The 22,635-nt window shown below is 35.1% G+C and overlaps 1 protein-coding gene across 1 annotated transcript in view; it reads right to left on the bottom strand.

Annotated features, from left to right (window-relative positions):
- LOC126889942 (uncharacterized) overlaps nucleotides 1-20,723 on the bottom strand; it is a 138,378-nt gene extending 117,655 nt beyond the window's left edge. Inside the window, exon 1 of the mRNA XM_050658695.1 lies at nucleotides 20,540-20,723. The gene's annotated coding sequence lies outside the window, so the exon portion shown is untranslated. The remainder of the gene's footprint in view (nucleotides 1-20,539) is intronic.
- Between the last annotated feature and the right edge of the window lie 1,912 nt (nucleotides 20,724-22,635).

Raw genomic sequence — 22,635 nt, 5'->3', positions numbered from 1 at the left:
TGTAAAAGTACGCTGGATGTTCGTTTTTGTATTGGGTACTTTTACAATCATTAAACCATCGGTTTGTTGGATGTCATTCATAGTAATATTATATAATTCTTCTCTTCTACAGGCACCAGATATTCCCAATATCATTGCGACCTACAAATTATGAAAAAAATCTTCATTAGAGTATTTCTTTTACCTAAACTAGCTTATATTACCTTGTGAACTAGAAATTCTTCATCCGGTGCTTCCATCAGAAATTTTTCAAATTGCTCACGTGTAAAAATGCTCGCTTTCTTAGGCCTATAGCCAACATTTTTTCTCTTCAAATACGCGATCAAAGTTGAAAACTTGGAAATATCAATGCCATCATAAAGAAAAACGGTGGATTTAATCATTGAATATTCTACCCAGAGGCTTCCAGGAGCTTTCAACTGCATATGTCTTTGAACGAAATATGCCATTTCTTTTCTTCGATTCTTAAATTCTTGCCTTCGCACCATTTTTTAAAACTTTGGTAGGTATTTTGATAACGGATTTTGGATTTTTCGGGAATAATTGCGGAACACCCTTCTTCCCAAGCCCGTTCAATTTCTTCAAATTCACTTTCGCTCATATTTTAATTTATAATAATCAAAATTGTACTTAAAATTATTGACAACTAAATAAAAACTCAATTCTCCATTGTTGTTATGCACCCTAGTTACTACCTAACAACCAAAGTATCTATCTTGATAAAATGAATGAAACTAGTCAATATGACGAAAATGTTTAATTTTATAATTTATGATGGTATCAATCGTGCAAAAAACGTTATAAGCATGTCGAACGTTAAGGGTAACCGATCTCAGACAATAATTGGAGTCGTCGCTCCGCTCCTCCTCCAAACAATTGTCTTCGATCGGTATAAAACCCTTACCGTTCTCCATACTTAATATACTATAACCGAATTAATTTCATGCTTACAGTTCGAACACGCACAATAAGAAACAATCTAAAAAAACGAAGACTAATTCGAAGTTATAGATCCGAAAATCTAAAGACTTCTACTATTAGAACCAAGTTCTAATAGTGATAACCCAAATTCGTGCCTTCTAAAATTTGCAAGACAAACGAACGACAAATAAGAAGAAGACCAGGTGTAATTTAAGATTGCATTCCACGACCCGACTATTTATCTAGGTAAAATTTTATTGAATCTTGGTTCCCAATACTCAGATAGAAAAAAATGAAAGAGAGTTAATATTTAATTTTGTTTCAGAGGTAGGCCTTCATTCCCTTACTTACGTTTCAGTCTTTTGAGCTCTTCAGAGAGCTCTGCCTATGGTCTGCTCTGAATCAAAAAACTGTCTCACTAAGCAAAATTGTAAATAATAATTTGTTTTTAGACGATGTAGCGACCTCTAATTAAAAAAATTCGAAGTTCTAGATCCGAAAATATAAAGACTTTTACTGGAACCAAGTTCTGGTGACCAACCAAATTCGTGCCATCTAAAATTTGCCAGCCCAACGAACGATAAATTCGGGTTCGGGTTAAGCAGCAGCGAAGATGGTGCTGCCTAATCAACTACTGCATGCCCAGCAATGTTCTGAATTTCCGCTGTGTTGTTGATTCTACTGACAACTTTGGCTTTTTATCAAATCGTAATCAATGTTTTTCGCTAAATCTTCTTAGATTGTCGCGTATTCGTATTACGACAGGCTCAGCTTCACTTCGGACTAGGTTAGGTTTAATATAAGTAGGCGCTTAACCACGCTTCTTCTCTACCTAAGAAGTCTATTGTGGATCAGTCTTAGGTTAATGTTATCCCTTCGACCAGCCTTTATAACAAAGTTTATTACGGCCTTGGGTGACACTTCTACGAAGTTGTAGGGCTTGAGTTGATATTGCTCAAATATATTGAGCCTTATTCTTCCAACCTGGACAATCGATTCTAGTGCCTTTACTAGTTCTGTCCCTGCAGATCCTTTACTAGTTCCTGTAGGCACATCTCTATCACATAAATTTCCGTTTCTACAAAAGTAAAATTATAAATGCCGTCAGTTTGGTAACAGATGTTGATGCAGATAACCAAATACCTTTGAACCCATCACAGATATCAACTGAAGACACAATAAACGAAAATATTTACTGACAATAGATTGCTGATCATCACAACCAAGTACACATAGAAAACATTTGCCGTAAAAGAGATTTTACAGGGTAGATGGCGATTTTCTGTATATTAGATGTTTTGACAGGTTTATTTAAATTGTTTTTTAATGACGATATTACGATATAATATGATATCTTGTTGATTAAATTCATCGTTTAACGATCTGGACGAATAATGCATATCCAAAAATAACCGCTGCTGAGGTAAAATGTTTCATTGGTATTTTGTTTTCAGTGGATACAATTATTACCTACCGGCACTAATGATGTGCGGATTATATTGACGGATGAATCAAAATGTATATCAATGGTTCTAATGCTATGTGAAGAAAACGTTTCATACGTATCACTATTTCGCAGAAAATACTTATTTAAACTTTATTTATATGTATAGATGAAACACTAAACAATTGGAACAAGAAATGTAGACAGATGGAAATAAATTTGATAAAAATAATAATTATATTCATACCCTTTGGTTGCCTATAATTAAATAAGTTTAGCGGAAGACAAATATGACATTGACTACATGATAAAGGAGCTGGAAGAATAATTTGGAAGCTGGGGTTTGGAAATTAATTATGATAAAACGCAATACATGATCACTGGAAACACCGCAAAAGATCTGGAGGTGAATAACAACTAATAAACACATAAAACAAATAAATTGCAAGCAAAACTAAACAAGAAATATTTAGGACAATATATGTAATGGAAAGCTGCTCACTGCAGGTAAAAAAAATTGTACTATCAAAATCGTCTGAGAAGCTCTAAAAGTGTTGCAAAAGAAACTTGGTCCATAATAAACGATCTTCGAAATAAAACTCACACAGCTCAAACATTTTCCCTTCCAGACTCAGAAAATCTAAATGAATACTTTGTTAATGTGAGTAAAAATATAACATCAAGTATTGTGTGACAACAAGATCCCATTTCCTATCTCCCTAATTTAGAAAAGGTCTCGAATTCGTTCTTTATAAGACCGGTTGATAAATCTGAACTGATCCAAACAATCAATGGTATCAAAAGCAAATCTTCCTGTAGTACCGATGAACTAACTATTAATAAAAATTTTCTCAAATCTCCCAGACAATGTGTTGGTAGCCCTCATCTCTAATTAATGATTCTTTTGAGAAAGGTAAATTTCCAGTGCCTAAAGACGGGCATCATTATTCCTCTTCATAAGTGTGGTGAAAAATCTAATGCCTGCAATTATAGGCCTATTGCATTACTACCGGTACTCTCCAAAATTATTGAGAGACTCATAAAAGCCCGACTTATGTCCTTTCTCGTTGATAACAACATTTTATCACAAAATCAGTTCGGCTTTTTAAATAATAAATGTACCACCGATGCCATATTTTCTGTACTATATGAGGTTTATGAATCATTAAACAATAATCTGCACACTACCACTGTTTTTTGTGATTATGCCACAGATTTTGATTGTGTGAAACATGACATTTTGATAAAAAAAAACTAGATTTCTACGGAATTCGTGGTATTTCTCTGAACTGGTTTCAATCTTACTTGGATAATAGGAAACAACTGGTTAGAGCAAATGATACAGACTCTAGTCTCAAAAATGTTGTATGTGTGGTACCACAAGGTTCAGTATTGGGTCCTCTACTTTTTTTTTGCTGATGATACCAGTATCACTTGGAGCAATTCAAATATCGCAACTCTTCATGCTACTATAACTTCTGATCTACTCACAATAAAATCCTGGTCCGATTCTAATTTACTCTCTTTTAACGTAGATAAAACAGTAGCATTATCCTATAAAGGAGCTCTTCAACCCTTTCCTCTTCATAACAACCAGATCAGTATCGTTGATTCTGTAAAGTTTCTTGGTATTTTTTTAGATAGCAACCTTAAATGGTCCGTTAATATCGATGTGTTAAACAAGAAACTATCCTCAGCTTGCTTTGCAATAAGATCTGTTACATATGTATCTGTCAAAATAACAATGTATTTTTCTTTGTTCGAGTCCCATATTCGATATGGTCTGCCTTTTTGGGGTTCTGGTACAGCTGCCCAATCCGATGTTATTTTTAAATTACAAAAAAGAGCAATAAGATATCTGTTTGGCTTCAGAAGAACAACACATTGCAGAAGCCACTTCAAAGATCACAGGATTTTAACACTACTTTCTTTATTTATTTTAAAACCTGTTTGCTTAATTCGTAAATATCTACATGTCTTTCCAGCAAAACCTAGACATGACTATTCCACCAGAAATTCTACATTTGACATCTATTTAACGATCCCGTCCAGTGAGTTAGTAAAGAAATCTATATTATATTCTGCAAAAAAAACTATACAACCATCTCCTTCTACAATTTAAATCTGCAACATCTTTCCCCAAGTTCCGTAAAATGACAAAAGCCTATTTATCTGAATTATATTATTCAATAGCAGAGTTTCTTAACCAATAACTAAGAAATTACAGTATTCTTATGTATAAGTACAATCTTAATCTATATTTGAGTGTCATATGCAGCAGCGTAACTTATTAAATTTCTTAAGGTAGATTATACAATTTTCAATTTTTTTTTAATTTTGCAATAGATTGTTACTGTTTTTGTTTCACTTCATTATATTTTATTTATATTGATGTTTGATATAATTTTAGTAAATTGTATTTGTTATTGTTTTTATTTATGATTCTTGTAAGCATTGTCTATAAAATTGTTAAATTTTTCATGACAATAAAGCATATTTCTGATTCTGATACATGGCTCAGAGAGGTGGATGAATGGAAAACAGAATGAATGTAATGGAACTGATGTTTTGGAGAAGCCAGATAGCCAAATTTTAGTCTCAGAAAACTATAATAGCCCTAAAAACTATACAGTTATGCTGTGTTTTATCTTTATTCTTCTTCTAATGGAGCTACAACCCTTTGTGAGTCTTGGCCCGCTAAACAACGTTCTTCCATTCTGCACTGTCGGATACTTTTCTTCGCCACTGCCTGATCTTCATGGTTTTAAGATCCCCCTCTACCTATCGTTTACGACGCCTTCCTCTTGTTCTATTTCCTTGGGGCTTCCATCTCTGGATTACTTTTACAGCTCGATTATCTGGCATTCGTTCTAGGTGACCAAGCCAGTTTAGTCTTTGTGACTTTACAAATCTAACAATATCTGCTCTCTGCATTAGTTCATCCAGATCGTGGTTTATTTTAATTCTCCACGAACCATCGCTGCATTGGGTTGGTCCAAATATCTTCCTTAGTATTTTGCGCTCAAATATTCTCAGTTGATTTTCATCAGTGGTTGTGAGAATCCACGTTTCACATCCATATGTGACCACTGGTCTAATTACTGTTTTGAAGATTCTAAGCTAAGGGCCGGTTGTTCGAACGCTAATCAACAATGATCACTATCAAATATTTAATTACTGTCACCAACTACTGTCAATGTCAACTTTTATTGGGCTGCTGAAAACATAATTGATCATAATTATGAGATTAGTTAATCAATTAACATAACAATTATTAACGTAATTGATTAAGTAATTTCATAACTGTAATCAATTATGTTTTCAGCAACCCAAACAAAGTTGATATTGACAGTTGGTGACAGTAATTAAATATTTGATAATGATCATTGTTGATTAGCGTTCGAACAACCGGCCCTTAGACTCACGACTCAGTAACTTACTTTTCATTAAGCCTTTGTACTACTTAAGTCTATTTTATCTTTATTGACTGGACTAATAATGATTGATGGTTTGATTTTGAGAATATCTTAAAAATAGGATCGGGATCTTTTTGTCTAAATATAGGAATATGTACATAGGTAGATAATTCATTAGATACTATTCTGGAATCTTCTTCACTACATGAAACGTTTAAAAAGACTATAGTGAGATTTTTACGCTTGTATTTGCAAATTGCATTACTAAGGTCATCGCATACAAACAATTAATGGATTTATGCGATTGTTATTAAAAAATTTATTCATATAGATTCTTTGACAAAGAATGTCCTTAAGATACAGAATGTCGACCTTTTTAAGTAATTGGTTATTGCTTTTTCCAACTGAAACAATGACCCCTGAAGGTTTCTGTTGCTTTTGTGTAACACGTTCACGTATTATCTGTTAAAAATGGTTGAGTATCGTTAGTCTGTTTACATTTTCAGTCCAGGGTTCATTGCCTCACCTAAATACTGCGAGGATTATTAGGTTGATAATACGCAGTCCAAGTATATTTAATTTACAATTTAGTTCATGTTTACATATTAGTTCCTAATTACACGTTTTTGTGTAATTTGTATTATAGACTATACTTGCCGATGATATATTTGTATGTATAACAAAATTTATTTAGCATCTATAGTATGCACGTCTTTATTTAGAATTGCATTGCTTTTGCAATGGATACCAAGTGAGCCAAAAATATCCGTTCTCCCAAATAATTTCTTATCCACGAAACTTTTAATAAATTTTTGGGAGAGTGCACTAATAGTCCATTGAAATGTTACATATTTTAGGACTTAAAGTGCATTTTTCAGAGAACCAGGAGGAATCGTGAATGAACTCGATTAAGTACGGAACAGAGAAGCTACACATAATCAATATAGAAGAAATACTCAGAAACGCTATAAATCTAAACGTAATACCAGATGAATGGTCCAAAGGATATTTTTCATCGATACATAAAAAGAAAGAAAAGAAGAAATGCGAATGCTACAAGGGCATTAGTGTGATAGCATGTGTTGGAAGGTTATAAGAAAATACTGAAAAACAACTGGAAAAATCTCTCTTAAATAACATTGGAGATGATCAGGCAGAATTTGCAGGAAGGTCCTGAACAGACCACAATATAAAAAATATACACTCCAACAATTAATTGGGAAAATAATGACAAAAATAGACCGGTATACATGGCATTCATCGATTTAAAAATAGTGTGAGAAGGTTCCCACAAAACAAAACGATGGAGGATAACGCAGACATTAATAAATTCGTAAAAACATATTTATACAACAGAAGGGTAAGAGTTAAAACCGGCAATAAATACTCGAACGAATTTAAGACCACAAGAGGCTTACTGCACGGATGGTCTACAGTCTACATCTCCAACACCGTTCAAGATTCGAAACTCAATTGGAATACTCATATTACCAATATAACCAATAGGGCTAAGCGACTCTTCTGGAACTGCAGACGAGTTGTAGGTAAAACCTGGGGATTGAAACCAAAGGTGATCTGTTGGTTGTACACATCAGTGATACGACCGACAGTCACTTTTGGGTCAGTACTCTGGTGGAGAAAGACGGCTTTGCAATCTTGTGTGACCACTCTCACCACCCTACAAAGACAAGCGCTTCTAAATATAACAGGAGCCTTGAATAGTACAGGAACGGCTTCATTAGAGGCTATCACAGGTCTCTCTCCGCCTCCGCTGGAATTATATATTTCGGCGGTAGCCTTTATGACCATCCTGAGACTCAAAGCAAACAATACTTGGAGGCCGAATTATGTATTAAATAGCCACACAAACATTACTGGGACTATACTTGAGGAATCCATCTTTATGTTGAACTCAGATATGATGACACCAGAACTAATCTTCACTGAGAAGATTAACACAATTATACCATCCAGAGAACAAAAAGTCCCAAATATTAATGGGGACTTAATATGGTTCACTAATGGATCTAAAACTGCCCATGGTACTGGATCAGGAGTCTTTGGGCAAACATGTAACTATAATAAATATTACAGCCTAGGTCAACATACAACGGTGTTCCAGGCTGAAGTTTTTGCTTTGGTGGCCTGCATTGATGAAATCATTAATGAAGACCCTAAAGCTAAGAGAATCAACATTTACACAGATAGCCAATCGGCTATTCTGGCTGTAAAGAACCCTCTCACCAAATCAAAACTGGTGAGAAACTGCAAATATCTCCTCAATAACCTGGCAAAAGACAATAAAGTGTCTTTAATATGGGTGTCAGGTCATGAAGGGGTGCATGGGAACGAACGAGTAGATATGTTAGCGAAACATGGCTCGAGAGAAACTTTTGAAGGACCAGAACCTTTCTGTGGCATCACTAAAGATGCTATGAAAAACGAGGTTCAGAAATGGCTGATAAAGAATCATCAAAATAAATGGAGAACCACTCAAGGGCAAATCCAGACTAAAAAAATAATCAAGAATATTGATAAAAAACTCTCGGAACAGTTTGATAAACCTCAATAAACGAGAGATCAAAACGGTCACTGAATTGGTGACTGGACATTGCCGTTTAAGAAATCACCTATACTCTATACAAACTGGGTAAGGTGAATGAACCATTGTGCGGAAAGTGCGAAATGGAAGAAGAGGCTGCCATACACAGACTATGCCATTGCAGTTTGTAAGGCAGGTGATGTAAGGCAGGACTTTACTGGTCAAATGAGGTTTGAACCAGAAGAGATCCTAAAACTACCAATAAGAAAACTGTTGACCTTCGTTGAGGCCACAGGACTTATTAAAGTTTAAGGAGAAGGACAGGGTTTGGTACAAAGATCTTATGAGCAAGGGCCAGAGACTAACGAGTCTCGCCTGAGTTAAGAAGAAGAAGAAGAAGATTCGTAGAACAAATATTAAAGCCATGAAAAAGAAATGGTATGGGAATAACAATAATCTGAGACGACTTCTTGTACACATTAAGTTTTGCAGATGACCAAGTGGTATCGGTTCAAGATGAAGAAGATATATGCTCCGAAAACTAGAAGAGGAACAAAAAATGGACTTGAAATAAATAAAATACTTCACAACACAACAAGAACTAGTGAACAGGACGAAGATAGGGAAATTAACGTCACTGAAAAATTCAAATACTTAGGATTCATAATCTCAAAGAATGGAACCACTTAGCAAGAGATAACCAGCAGATAAGCACAGCAAGAACATGTGTACTGTGTAAAAAGATATAAAAAATAAGACTCCAAAAGCTCTAATGGTTGGCAGAAACTTTAGGAGGAAAAATTGTGAATGTAGCCCAAACATCCTGAAGTGAATTAACACGATAATAGCGATTAGCGACAGAAGAATCAACAACTTGGTGATACAACGCTTTTCGCCGAATCCTTGGAAAAATTGACGGAGCTGTTTTAAGTGAGTTTGGATGCAGGAACCATAAACAAATCTAAAAGACATTGTCAGAATCAATTGCACCAATTGAAGTGCACCAAAGAAATAAAAAGAAGGTCAGCCATTGCCAAGGTAGCAATGACAAAGCTCACTAAAGTATGGAAAAGCCATGAATACAAAGATAAGGCTTGTAAAAATAATTGTATTTTTCATTTTTCTATATGGATCTAAATACTGGTCATTGAAGGAAGTTGATATACGCAATATAGACGCGTTTGAAATGTTTTGCTGGTGAAGAAAGTTGCGAATACCCTAGACCGCAAGAAGAACCAAGTAGTCTATTCTTAGAGAGCTGCACGTTATAAGTAGGCTTCGAAACATTGTGACCGAAAAAATCACCGCTTACTTTGGTCGTGTGGTGTGTAAAGATGGTCTGGAGAAGCTGACGTTGCAGGGGATAGTACAAGGAGCAAGTGCAAGTGCCCGGCAAAGATCGCCAACAAGGTAGTGGACCATATTACAAAAGAGGTCGGAACTCCACTAAACCTTTGCTTCGGAGTTGTAGAGCATAGAGAAAAATGGAGACAGTTTAAAAAAAATTGAAAATCAAATCGGACGACCGACTATTGCTACTAGGAAGAAGCATCATCTACAGAACAGTGAAGAAAGTGAAAATAAAAGACCATAATATATACGATGGCCAATTCTATCAGTCAATATTAGTGCATGAATTTACTGCAAAATCTAGTTGCAAAAACCAGTAGGACAAAGACACCGGTTCTACTCTAAACAGAAAACAACTGATATACAGACGGCTCTAAAACAGCAGAAGCAACTTGGATAGAAGAGTGTGCAGACCTACAATTAAACATATTAGTCAAGAGCCATCAAAGAAATGAAATCATACATTATGGAATCATTGAACAGCTTAATCCTGAAGGAAATTGCTGAAGAAGTAGATCGCAAAAGATCCACATTGAATGAAATGAATTGATTAGAATGAAAAATCGCCACCCCACCATTACGCCAGTCTATTGGAGCAAGAATAGGATATTACCTCCGAATAGGGAACTTGCACTAAAAAATTTTTTTGCATAAAATTATTAATTTATGTTTTAAAATGTTATATTCAAAATATTACGTCTTAACAATGAATAATAGTGTAAGTACAACATCTAATCAAAGTTTCGCGCCTAAAATTTCCGTTTTAAACAACTTCAAAAGCGAGACCTGGGGTCTGACGTCACAGGCCACTCGTATCGTTTGCCCGTTCGGGGTGGGCTATTCGCGGTGTGCAAGTACTTGGAAAGGGAAACGAGAAACGACCGTGCGCGAGTCGCGGAGAAATATTGCAACTATCTTAAATAATTCATATTGTCAATTGAAATTGTCAAATTGACGTATATTTCATACCTTCTGTCATTGACTCAGAAAAATTATATATTGCTCCACAATATTGATATGATATGCAATTATTATATAAAGGTAAATTTAATTAATTGTATTTTGCTTGCAATACTGCATTTTAATAACGGATTTTATTTACTACATACAATTGTTTACGTTTGCTAAACATAACCTGCATCTTATTTTTTTCTTCTTATTATTTTTTTGGACTATGGTCTTGACAATTATCCAGCAACCAGGACTAATATAATTGGCCAATATAATTAAAAGTGCGAATAAAAGTACAGAGCGTAGAAATAGAGGTCGCTTTGCCGAACTTGCACGGTCCCAATTGCATTTAATGCAGTTTGCCCATAGATAAATAATATAGTTGAAATATCTTGTTTTACTCGGTGGCAAAAATGATTTATTCTGTGACAGGCAAAATATTAACATTTTATCTCTATTGACATGTATCAAAAAGTTCTTTTTTATGAAATTACTTTTGTCGTTTCTTGTGTTGAAGAACAAAGAAGAAACAAGTAACTTAAAAATAAACAAAACTTTTAGTAATAAAAGTAAGAGTAACTAAAAAGTATTGGTGCTACTATAGTATGCGGTCTACAGTCGGGTTTCTACTATAGCTTGCTGTCTACCGAGGGATGCGGTGTAAGTATAAGCTGAGATGATAAAGATATTAACTTGTAAAATTACAATAATGATTCTTCTTATTTATGCGTATTATTAACTTTGTAAAGAAGGATTAGTTGGCTATGTACACGTTCTATCGGTACGTCTGCTAATCACCATAATCTTTTCTCAGAAGGCTTTGAACACAATAATGAAAGGCTCCAGTAGGTACTAATAAACATTACAATAAAATATAATCTTTATTATAACGCAAATTACACCGTAATCTTTTCCAGGATATACGAAATCCTTCGATTAGAGGTAGGTAGATCAAACCCACGGGGTAAACCGAATACTATAATATAATGGTACCAAACTTTTGTTATAAACGGTTTAAACATGCTTATTAATAACTCTTACTTATTTACCTAGACACCTCGCATTTCTCTAATAGAATAGAGCTTTCACTACTTTTTATAAAAGTTGCCACGATGAAGACATCAACGGTAGGTAAGTTAGTCAGATTGACCTTTTGAAAAACCCTCGTCCGTCATATTATGCGTTTTAAACTCTTTACAAAGTAGCACTCAACTTTATCAATTTCAGTTTAAAACTAAGCTGATTGGGGAAATACTTATTACAATATATAAGATGAACATAAATAATACCTAGGAATTTTCTATTAAAGACGATTAAAATGTAATATACCCGTGATACCTACCCTAATCGCGTTGTTTCCGACTAGCTAGCCCGGTTGACGGTGGCATGACGGTGGCCCGTGACGTCGAACCAATAGAAGGACGTTCAAGAGCCTCCTAAGATATTTGAATTTTATAGCATTTTCAAAGCGTCGTAATTAGCGTACGGGCTAAAAATATTTGTTTTTTTCGTATGCAAGCGTTTTAAGATCATGTTACCTTATGTTTTTTAATATCATTTTAATATTTAAAAAATTATGCAAGTTCCCTATTCTATCCTACTTCATGGATTTAAATGAAATTTTGGGAATAGTCTCTACTTATCTCCTAATTCAAAGTCTACCCTATGCCGATGTATGCTTTTATCTTGGGGGTGGTTCCCACCCCTTCTCAAGGGTGGACAATTTTTTGGTATAAATTATCACGGAATTCACTAGAGAACCTAATTCTAAGCAAAAACTGTTCTATAATTTTTTTTTAACTCAATACTGTTTGAGTGGTTCGTGGTTGAAAATTGGCCATTTTCATTGAAACATAATACCTTTTCGAACGATTTTTTGCGAATACCTTAAAAACTATGCATCTAACTAAAAAATTATATTCAACATTTTTGTAAGTTATAAAAAAACAAAGAGACACTTGCCTCAATATCTCTTCTAGTTATAATACAAAGAGAGATATGGTAGGTGAAAATAGTTTGTTTTTTGGTACATTCTCAAATTGGTGTATTCAACTTGAAATAACAGAGAAACAGTCAATTTTAGCTGTATAATGCTACTAATATCTTTTGTAGTGCTCGAACAGACCTTTAAAATGAGCTATACTAAAGGTCCATTACATTAAAACTAAGCAAGATATGCGGCAAACAAAATTGATAACTAATGTGTTTTAAGAAAAAATGAGAAGTAATTTTAACCCTCATCCACCAAAATGTAAATGCATCGTTTTCCTTCTACAATACCTTGTACTCTAGTGTTATTTCTATGTTCAGAAAGTAAGACGGGTTTAAAATAAATGGTTTTTGAAAAAAAAAAAGATCAAATTATAGAGAGCATTTTTAAATTTTCTTAAAAATCTTCCTTTTCCTCCATGTAACTTGAAAGTGATAAGAGATACAGTAATAAAAAAAAGGAAATTTTCATCTGAAAAAACCCTACAATTTTTTGTGGTATCTTTTTCGTATCTCTGATCTTTTTCGAGTTACATGGAGAAAAAGGAAGATTTTTAAGAAAATTTAAAAATGAGCTCTATAATTTGATCTTATTTTTTCAAAAACCATTCATTTTAAACCAGTCCAACTTTTTGAACATATACATAACACTTTAATAAAAAGTATTGTAGACGGAAAATGATGTATTTAAATTTTGATGAATGAGGGGTTAAATATACTTTTCATTTCTTCTTAAAATACATTAGTCATCAACTTTTTTGCAGAATATCTCGCTTAGTTTGAATGTAATCGACATTCAGTATTGCTCATTTTAAAGGTCTTTTCAAGCACTATAAAAATTGTAAGTATCATTATACACCTAAAATCGACCGTTTCTCTGTTATTGCAAGTTGAATACACCGATTTGAGCATGCAGCAAAAAAACAAACTCTTCTTACCTACCATATCCCTCTTTCTATTTTAACTAGAAGATTTATGAAGGAACGAATCTCCTTGTTATTTTATAACCTACAGAAATATTTTATATAGTTTTTTTTTGTTAGATGTATAGTTTTTAAGGCATTCACGAAAATCCGTCCGAAAAGGTGTCATTTTTCAATGAAAATGGCCAATTTTCAATCACGAATAACTCAAATAGTATTGAATTTTCAAATAGTTATTTATGAAACAGTTCGTGAAGTATGCTTTTTGCGAACGCACGCGATTTTTAGAGCACGAGCGACAACGGAGCGAGTGCTATACATCGCGTAAGTTCGCAAAAAGTACTTCACGCACAGTTTCATACAATATTTTATCTACGATAAACAAATAAAAAAACTGTAACTCTTCGTCACTGCAATTCATTTTTATTCTACAATTTTTAGAACTTTGACATTTAAAAATCCTAACTACTTTCAAACCACAAAACTGTCAAAAATTTTGTTGTAAGTCATTGCTCATATTGTCATTACCATGAATGACAACGTAAAAGTTAAGGATATTTGATTATATGAAAGTGTGCCAAAAAACCCATTGAAAGTGTGCGAAAAAGTAAATCCCATTTAAAATACATTGTTACTTCACGCACACTTTAAACCCTTCACGCACTGCTATCTATAATGACAGTTTTCACAAACTAAAAACTTATACATAATATGACATAAAGTAGATAAAAATAATTATAGAACAGTTTTTGCCTTAAATTAGATTCTCTAGCCTCTTCCGTGTCTATTTTAACCAAAACATTTTTCACTCCCGAGAAGAGGTGGGAACCACCCCAAGATAAAAGCACACATCAGCATAGGGTAGACTTTGTTTCATGAGCTATTCCCTACTTACTGCGAAAATATAAGTAAATCGATGTAGTAGGATCGAATTCGGAGCCAAATACCCTCATTGACTGCCCTACATAAAGATATCCATTGAAGAAAGAAAAATAATCTAGAAAAGAAGTCACGTTACCATTTACAATTATTGCATTAAACTTTTGACAATTGCATCACTATCTTTATAAAAAATTAGTTTGTTACATTTATAATTGGAATTTTTACCACCAACAGTTCTCGTATTAACCTTGAAAACCAGGGCTTCAATTATTTAGTTTAACTTTTTAAGTTCTGAAATGCGCATATATCTATATTTTTGGATTTATACGGAAATCATTTACATTTTAATAACACAATTTAACACGGAAACAAAACGAAAAAAAAATTTGTTTAATTCAGTAATATAATATAAACAACAGATTAGTTATAAATAATAAAACCAGGTTTGACTACCCTGGTAAAAAGTTTATAGAGTGATTTCAATGCTTGGCAGTAATACAAGTTTAGACCAGAGAAACTACAGTGGAACCTCGATTATCCGTCTCTCCATTAACCGTCACCTCTGTTAACCGTCAGGGTCCGTATATAAGTTGTATTGAGTACATAAGAAAAAATTTGAGTCATCAATTCATTTTTTTTAGCATTGCGATAAGCCAAACGAAATTCGCTGAAATGTACAATGCGGTAACAAATGAAGTTATGGCTGAATCAACTGTTTTGTTTTCGTTGCCTAAAGATGACTTAAAGGAATGGTTAATTTGTAATGAGGACGCAAACGGCTATCGATTGCTGACACATGATGGAATCGTTGAAATGGCAAAACAGAGACTGACGAAACAGCTTCAGAAGCTGACGCAAACTTGGAATTTGACAGTGGCGATGTCGATGATGCTTTTGCAACTGAAAAATATTTGTCTAAAAAGCTAGAGAAGCTGCATCTCACATGCAACCATTCATCGAGCGGTATACTCGACAAGAAGAATCTAATAAAGTAGATTGCATGATTTTACGCCGATTAAGAAATTCAGCCCTTGCAAAATGTGAAGCATCAGTAAAACAAAACAAAGATTTCAGAATATTTTAAACCAAATTCGACAATATTAATACGAACACAAATTCCTCTTATTGTATTATCAAACAAAACAAACAAATAAAATTTGAGAGTTGTATTATTAATTTTTAACTTTTTTTAATGTTCTGTTAACCGTCTTTTCGATTATCCGTCATACCCTTGGTCCGGTGCCCTGACGGATAATCGAGGTTCTACTGTATAGGACTTTCATAAAAGGGGGGTTGATGTGATGACCGTGTGACTGTGATGACACCTCCAATGGTTCTTGCTTTAAGAATAAAAAAAGTTGGTCATATATCTTCTCGAGAGGAGGAAACGTATGCTTTTGTGGGTATTATTAATGTAGCCGGAGGTACAGTTCCACCGGTTTTTGTATATCCCAGAATAAGAAACCCAGAAGAATACTTATGAGATGAATATCCAGCCTCATCTATTGCTTGTGGAAACAAAAGGAATGCATGCCATTTGAAGTTTTTTCTGGAGTAATAAAACACTTCGTCAGTCATGTAAAATGTACTCAATAAAATAGGGTTTTGCTACTTTACCATGAATCGCGCATTTCTGTGGAAGTAATTATACTGTGTCCAGAAAATGGAATCATACTGCTGTCCTTCCCCCCTCATAGACCACCAGACGTTTGATATCTTGATCTTTTCTGCACTTTAGGATATGCACAACGCACAACTATGGAAGGAGTTTTTGAAGGAGTCGATAATTGTATATTAAGATGATTCGAAATAAGAAACAATCAACAAGAAGGGTGTTAAGTGTCAAGTTCCTAGTAGAAGAGGAAGAGAAGATCGGGAAAGACGAGACAAGATAGACACGTGTGAAGGAATTAAGTAAGGAAGAATATAAAGGCAAGGTGTATGATAATGGACCAAAGCATCAGTACAAATGTTGTTAAAATTGAATGTCTAACGAATAGTAGCAGCTGAAAAAAAATAGGCCTAACCGTCAACGTAGATAAAATTAAGTTTCCTTACGGAAACAACGAAACTTTGCAAAATTTGACAATAAACGACATAAATACATCTATAGGGAAGAAAAGTTCAAAATATATAACACCATCATACGAGAAAGAGAAAATACCACCTTAGGCGCAGAAAACAAGAAAAAGACCTTATTAATACTTTTGAAAGGATATTGGGACCCACCTGCAACAATGTTGTGTGGAGTTTAACCACGTGTTACATCAATATCACAAAGAAACCTCTACACCTAGTAAATTATGCAAAAATACAAAGATTGCGCAGTCACCTTATAAGAATCGATAAAAACATAACTAGTAGAACACTAGAACAAACAAACTGGACCTGGAAAAACTGAAGATCCAGGAATGTAAAGAGAAGTTCGAACAAGAAGTCGTAAATGAGTTAAGGACGCTAGAACTGCACTCCATAGAGGGCAAATGCAGTAATATCAAAACATCAGTACTGATAGCAGCAGCGTCCACCCTGGGAAACAAGAAAAAGGAGAGAAGAGGAGCATGGTTTGATGACGAGTGCAGACAAGGAAAAGAGGAAAGAAATGAAGCACACAAAATGTACCTACATAACAAAAAGAACACGGGAAAGACGAACATTATTTGAAGTCGCAAGACGGAAAGCAGACAAGATATGTAGAAAGAGAAAGAGAGCATATAAAAATAGACAAATAAAAAAAATGGGAGAAAATTTCAAAAACAACGAAATTAGAGGGGCATACGAATACCTAAAAAAGATAAGAAGTGGGTATAAACCTCAAACAAGTCTATGTAAAGATGAAAGTGGGCAAATAATCAGTGACCAACAGAAAGTCACAAAAATCTGGAAGCATTATTTTCAGACCCTACTTGGAACACAAGTAGACATAGAAGATGAAATTGGTATGAACTACGTAGAAGAAAGTGAAGTAGATAATGGAGTAGAAGCTCCAACTATAGAGGAAGTTCTCGAAGCTATTAAGGCCCAGAAAAACAATAAAGCTCCGGGAGTTGACGAAATATCAGCAGAACTGTATAAGGTAGGTGGCGACCACCTAGCAAGTCACATCCACGCGCTCATCAAAGACATATGGCAAGAAGAGAAAATACCCGACGACTGGAAGAAAAGTATAGTATGCCCGATCTATAAAAAAGGAGACAAACTCCAGTGCAAAAACTACCGTGGAATCTCTCTACTATGTACAGCATATAAAGTCCTCACGTATATTATAAACCAGCGGCTCCAACCACTAGCAGAAAATATTATTGGAGAGTATCAGACGGGCTTCCGACGGGGAAGATCGACACTGGATCAAATATTTACAGTCAAACAGCTCTTGAGCAAATCATGGGAACACGATATTGATATTCACAACGTGTTTGTAGACTTCAAACAGGCATACGACTCAGTCAAAAGGGACAAACTATACTATATATTGGCTGAATTGACAATACCACACAAGCTAATAAGACTCATTAAAGCCAAAATGGATGAAACTCAGGCATGTGTACGAATACAAAACCACCGTAGACTTTTCCAAAATTTCGCAGGGAGATGGACTGGCCTGAACATTGTTTAACCTGGCACTGGAGTATGCGGTTAAGCAAAAATGCAAACTTGACGAGGAAACCTACTGACCAACCGAACGGTTCAACTGGTCGCTTATGCCGATGATATTAATCTTATGAGTAGAACATCAACAGGAGCACAGGAAACATATGCAGAGTTAAAAACACAAACAAAAATGTCTTGTAATTAACACAGAAAAAACAAAAATAATGATTCAGACGAAAAGAAATATAGTCCCACAAAACAATATACATGAAGATGACATTGAAACGGTTGGAAAGTTTACATACCTGGGAGTAGAAATATATGCCGACGGATAAGAAGATGGAGAAATACGGAAGAGAATAACGCAGGCAAGCAGAGCTTATTTTGCCCTCTCCCATATATTTTATTTCGGTCTAAAAGTGTCCACTGAAATACAAAGATGAGAATCTATAAAACTTTAATTCGACCAATAACATGCTATGGCAGTGAAGCCTGGGTCCTGAAAGAAACATCCAAAAACAAACTCGATACATTCGAAAGGAAAGTACTGAGGAGAATACTAGGACCTGTGAGGAAAAACGGAATCTTCAGAAATCGATACAACAACGAACTTTATCAACTTTATAAGGAAGCACTCCTGTCAGACTTCATTAGAATACAAAGATTGCAATGGGCGGACATGTGGTAAGAATGGGAGAGGATAGGCTACCAAAAAGAGCACTGAATGCTAGAATGCAGGGAAAGAGACCGGTTGGAAAGCCAAGAAAGAGCTGGGAAGACACAGTAAACAGCGACGCACAAGCCCTTTTAGGAGTCCGTGTATGGAGAAGAGCAGCCGCAGACAAGCAAGGGTGGAGGCAAAAAATAAAGGGCTCAATTTGGGCTGTAGTGCCGTAGAAGAAGAAGAAAAAGTAGAACGCTTAGTGGAAGTGTGGTAAGACGTCGGTCAGTAGGAAGCCCAAGGAAGATGTAGAGAGCCGAAGAGAGAAACCAATACCTCCGACGGCACCTTCGTCTGCTTGGACTGGGAACCTCCTCACATGTCCTCTGGAAGTGTCCGGCATTGGCCTATCGGAGGTGGCAGATCCTGGGATCGGCATCTGAGCAGCCGAACCAGGTGAGTGAGTTGTCTTTTAAGAGACTTGTGGCTTTCTGCGAGGCCATAAGGTTTCTGGGGGACTAGCACGGGAGATCGGTGCAGCCTGGGCCCCATAAACGCCGAAGACCAGGTTCTCATGGACCTGGTCCGTAAGATAGGGGTGATACAATGGACCGTAGGAGGTCTAAGTGTCTGAAGGGCTCACAAGTGGGACCTGCCCCGATGTACCATAACCATAACGAGAACCAATACTAAAGAGATTAAAGGTGGATAACAGGAGGAGGGCAGCCAAAGAAAAGGATGCTTGGAGACGGATGCTGGGCTGGGTAAGGCCAGGGTCCGACTTGAGTTGTAGAGAAGCCATAGGAGGGAGAGTACTGGAGCTGTCCATGGTCTTTTTCACCAATTCCTACAGTATTTATCAAAAACAATTATCCCTACACACAGAATGAACGAGTGAACATGGTAACGACAATCATTCATACTTGAAAAGAATTGGTTTCAAGTAGGTAAGTCATATAGAGGAAGGTGACCATGTTTACTATATGATTCTTCTCTGGAAGTTAGCTGTTTTATAACGGTCGTTCTGCAGTCAATTGGCTTATTGTATTTATTACACATTGACCCAAATGTCCACATTTAGATAAGAAGTATATAGACGTAACTTTTTTGCATAAATCGCTTTTGCAAGTATCACTAGAAATCATAAGTTTACTATGTGTGAGTTCTCAGCTAAAATACGATATCTTACGATTACGGCGCAAAGAAAATTCAAAGAAAAAAAAACACTCTAATGTTTCTTATAATGATTGTTGAATTTTGACCTGGAGATGGCAGATGAAGAATACCAGGCCAAAACTGAAACGCAGTAAAAGAAAGGAGTTTGACTTGTTAATGTAGTATTTGTTAATAATTATTATACCCTTATTTTTTATAGGATGCAATATAGAAAAGAGGTCGCGTTAACACTTTACAATTGCGTTACACTTTTGACAATTGCATCACTCTTATAATCTCAATGAAAAAGATTAGTTTGTTAAATACATTAATTTAGAAATGGAATTTCCATCACCAATAGCCTACTCATATTAACCTTGAAAACCGGGGCTGTTTAGCTTCTTAAATTCTGAGATGAGTAGTATAGATATATTTTTATATTTATACGGAAATAATTTACATATTAATACACGAAAAAAATTTTTGTTCAATCCAATAATATACCAACATACAAGTAAAACAGAAAGTTATTAATCAAACCACATTATACTATCCTGATACTATAAGATGCTATTTCAGAGTGATTTCAATGCTTGGTAGTTGTATACAACTCGCAATGATATTATTGGTATAGCAATTTGACAGCAAAGAAAAACAATATATAACTTCGACCTTGTATGCAATTTCGAATGCAACATAAAGAACCGTGTTTACCATCTAACAATTCCTAATAAAACACCAGATTCTCACGTGTTGAGGGTCACATCGACAAAGTCCAAGGAAACCGAACAAACACTCACGTAAACAGAAGCAAAATCTATTTTAACACAACTAACAAACAGAAAATAACAACAGGAACACAAGATGTGGCGGCGCTTGCACGTAGGGTAGACCGCGTTGACTTGAGTTGCGACAAATGGTCCAAATGCCGCACCCCACCATACAGTTGAGCACCGGTGACGTCACCGGCGACGACTCCTCCGATTGGCGGTGTTGCCACCTTAGCGGAAATCGCTGAAAGCCGCAAGATCGCGTTTGGGAAATTCCGATCTATTTCGAGATTATTCGATGGAGCAATAGACTTTGAAAAGAAATTTTCGCGCAAGTGAAAAGGCGCTGCAAGTTCTTCTCCTGTTCTAAGTTTCTTTTAGAAAATACATATTTAGGTACTATTGTTTACATATTATAGAAATTGACATATAAAAAGTCTACAATAGATAAATGGGTGGAAATGTATAATTGCAATAATTACAATGCACACAAAATGCATCCAAAAGTGCATAAACATGTCAAACTCAGTATATTAAGGGCCAGAATTTGCTCCTCGGTTGGTTTTTGGGGTTGGTAAACATGAATAAGCCGTCAGAACCGACCTTCATGGCACCTGATGCCCAGGGTTACTGCTAAGTCACGTCATCTAAAGTTTCGAGGGTTTTCGACACTATTATAATTCCTCAAATGAGAAGAGTGATATCATCGTTTAAAGACGGAATCACCTCAAATTTAAATGTACACAGCGGCCCACGAAAACTACCTGCTTAATTTGCGTTTTCTCATAAGAAATCAGGTAATGTATAATTACTATATTTATTTGTGCTTCTCTATAGCAGAATTGGTCTGCTGTGGCCATAAAAACCATTACCGTCATAAAAATATCAAAAAACATGTTTTTTTTTCAATAGTAAAAATTAGTAGAAACTGAGGCAATAAATCACGAATCGTTAGATAAAAGGGTTAGGTTACAAAAAAAAACAGTTATTCTTTACCTCGTTCCGATTATAAATAAATATAAATACAATGTGTAAATTATAAATTTGGACGAACAACCGAATTGTTCTAAGAGCAGTATTTTCAGATTTAGACAGCGATTAATATTTTCTATTAGTTTAGTAAGTTTGTAGTGCTTAGTGTTTGTAAAAAAGGAAGTGGTTGAATGCTCAATTATATTAAATTTACGGAAATAAAAGGCAGATATCGAGCACTGAGTTTTATTAAATCTTACCCAAGTATACTTTCGCTCCTAGAGCATCTTCAGGGGCATTTCGTTAAAAAAGGAAGGTATCCTCGAATGTTATTAACATTAGTTTGAATTATGGTGGCATCTTATAACATATATATATATATAGGGACTTAACATACACTAGACCAGGGGTCGGCAACCTTTTTCGGATGGCGGGCCATGTCCAAAATATTTTTTGTTATGGTTTTGCTTTAGTATGACCGGGCTCGTGTGGTCTCCAATGTATAATGTTTCGCGTCCACATTTCATTGCTTTGTCATGGCCAGTTCCATTTTATTTGCGCAATTTTTCCAATTGCATCTTCCACCTTCGTCCTGCGTCACACGTCCTTATTTTCGTTTATGTCCTTTCAGCTTAGTCCTAACATAGATTGTTCGATGGACCTCTGTGTTGATCTTAATCTATATTCATCTTTAATCTATTTTAAGGCATTTATAACGTCCTCATTAGTAATTTTGGTAGCTCAGATTTTACATTTAATATTTCCATACCGCGGTTTTCTGGTTCTTCTATGTTGAACGAGTATAATTCTGTATAAATAGTAATATCCATTTATATCTGTTATCAGCTGTATTTGTTGTCTGTCTTTCATATTTAGTTTCACTTTCATACTCTTGATTTTCCCTATAATATTTTCGATTTGTTCGGTATTTCAGTCCCTGATGTCTTGTCTTATCCTTTTTTTACTGCCTTATTAAGTTCCTTATATTTTAGTCTTTAGTGAATTTCGGTCCATGCAACTGTTGTCCTTAAGAGTCTGTTGTCTTTCTGTCTATAATTTATTATTTTT

Source organism: Diabrotica virgifera, chromosome 8 (assembly GCF_917563875.1).
Source record: "Diabrotica virgifera virgifera chromosome 8, PGI_DIABVI_V3a".
Taxonomy (NCBI): Eukaryota; Metazoa; Arthropoda; class Insecta; order Coleoptera; family Chrysomelidae; genus Diabrotica; species Diabrotica virgifera.
Note: the sequence above shows the minus strand (reverse complement) of the source record. Positions and strands in the feature narration are given on the sequence as shown.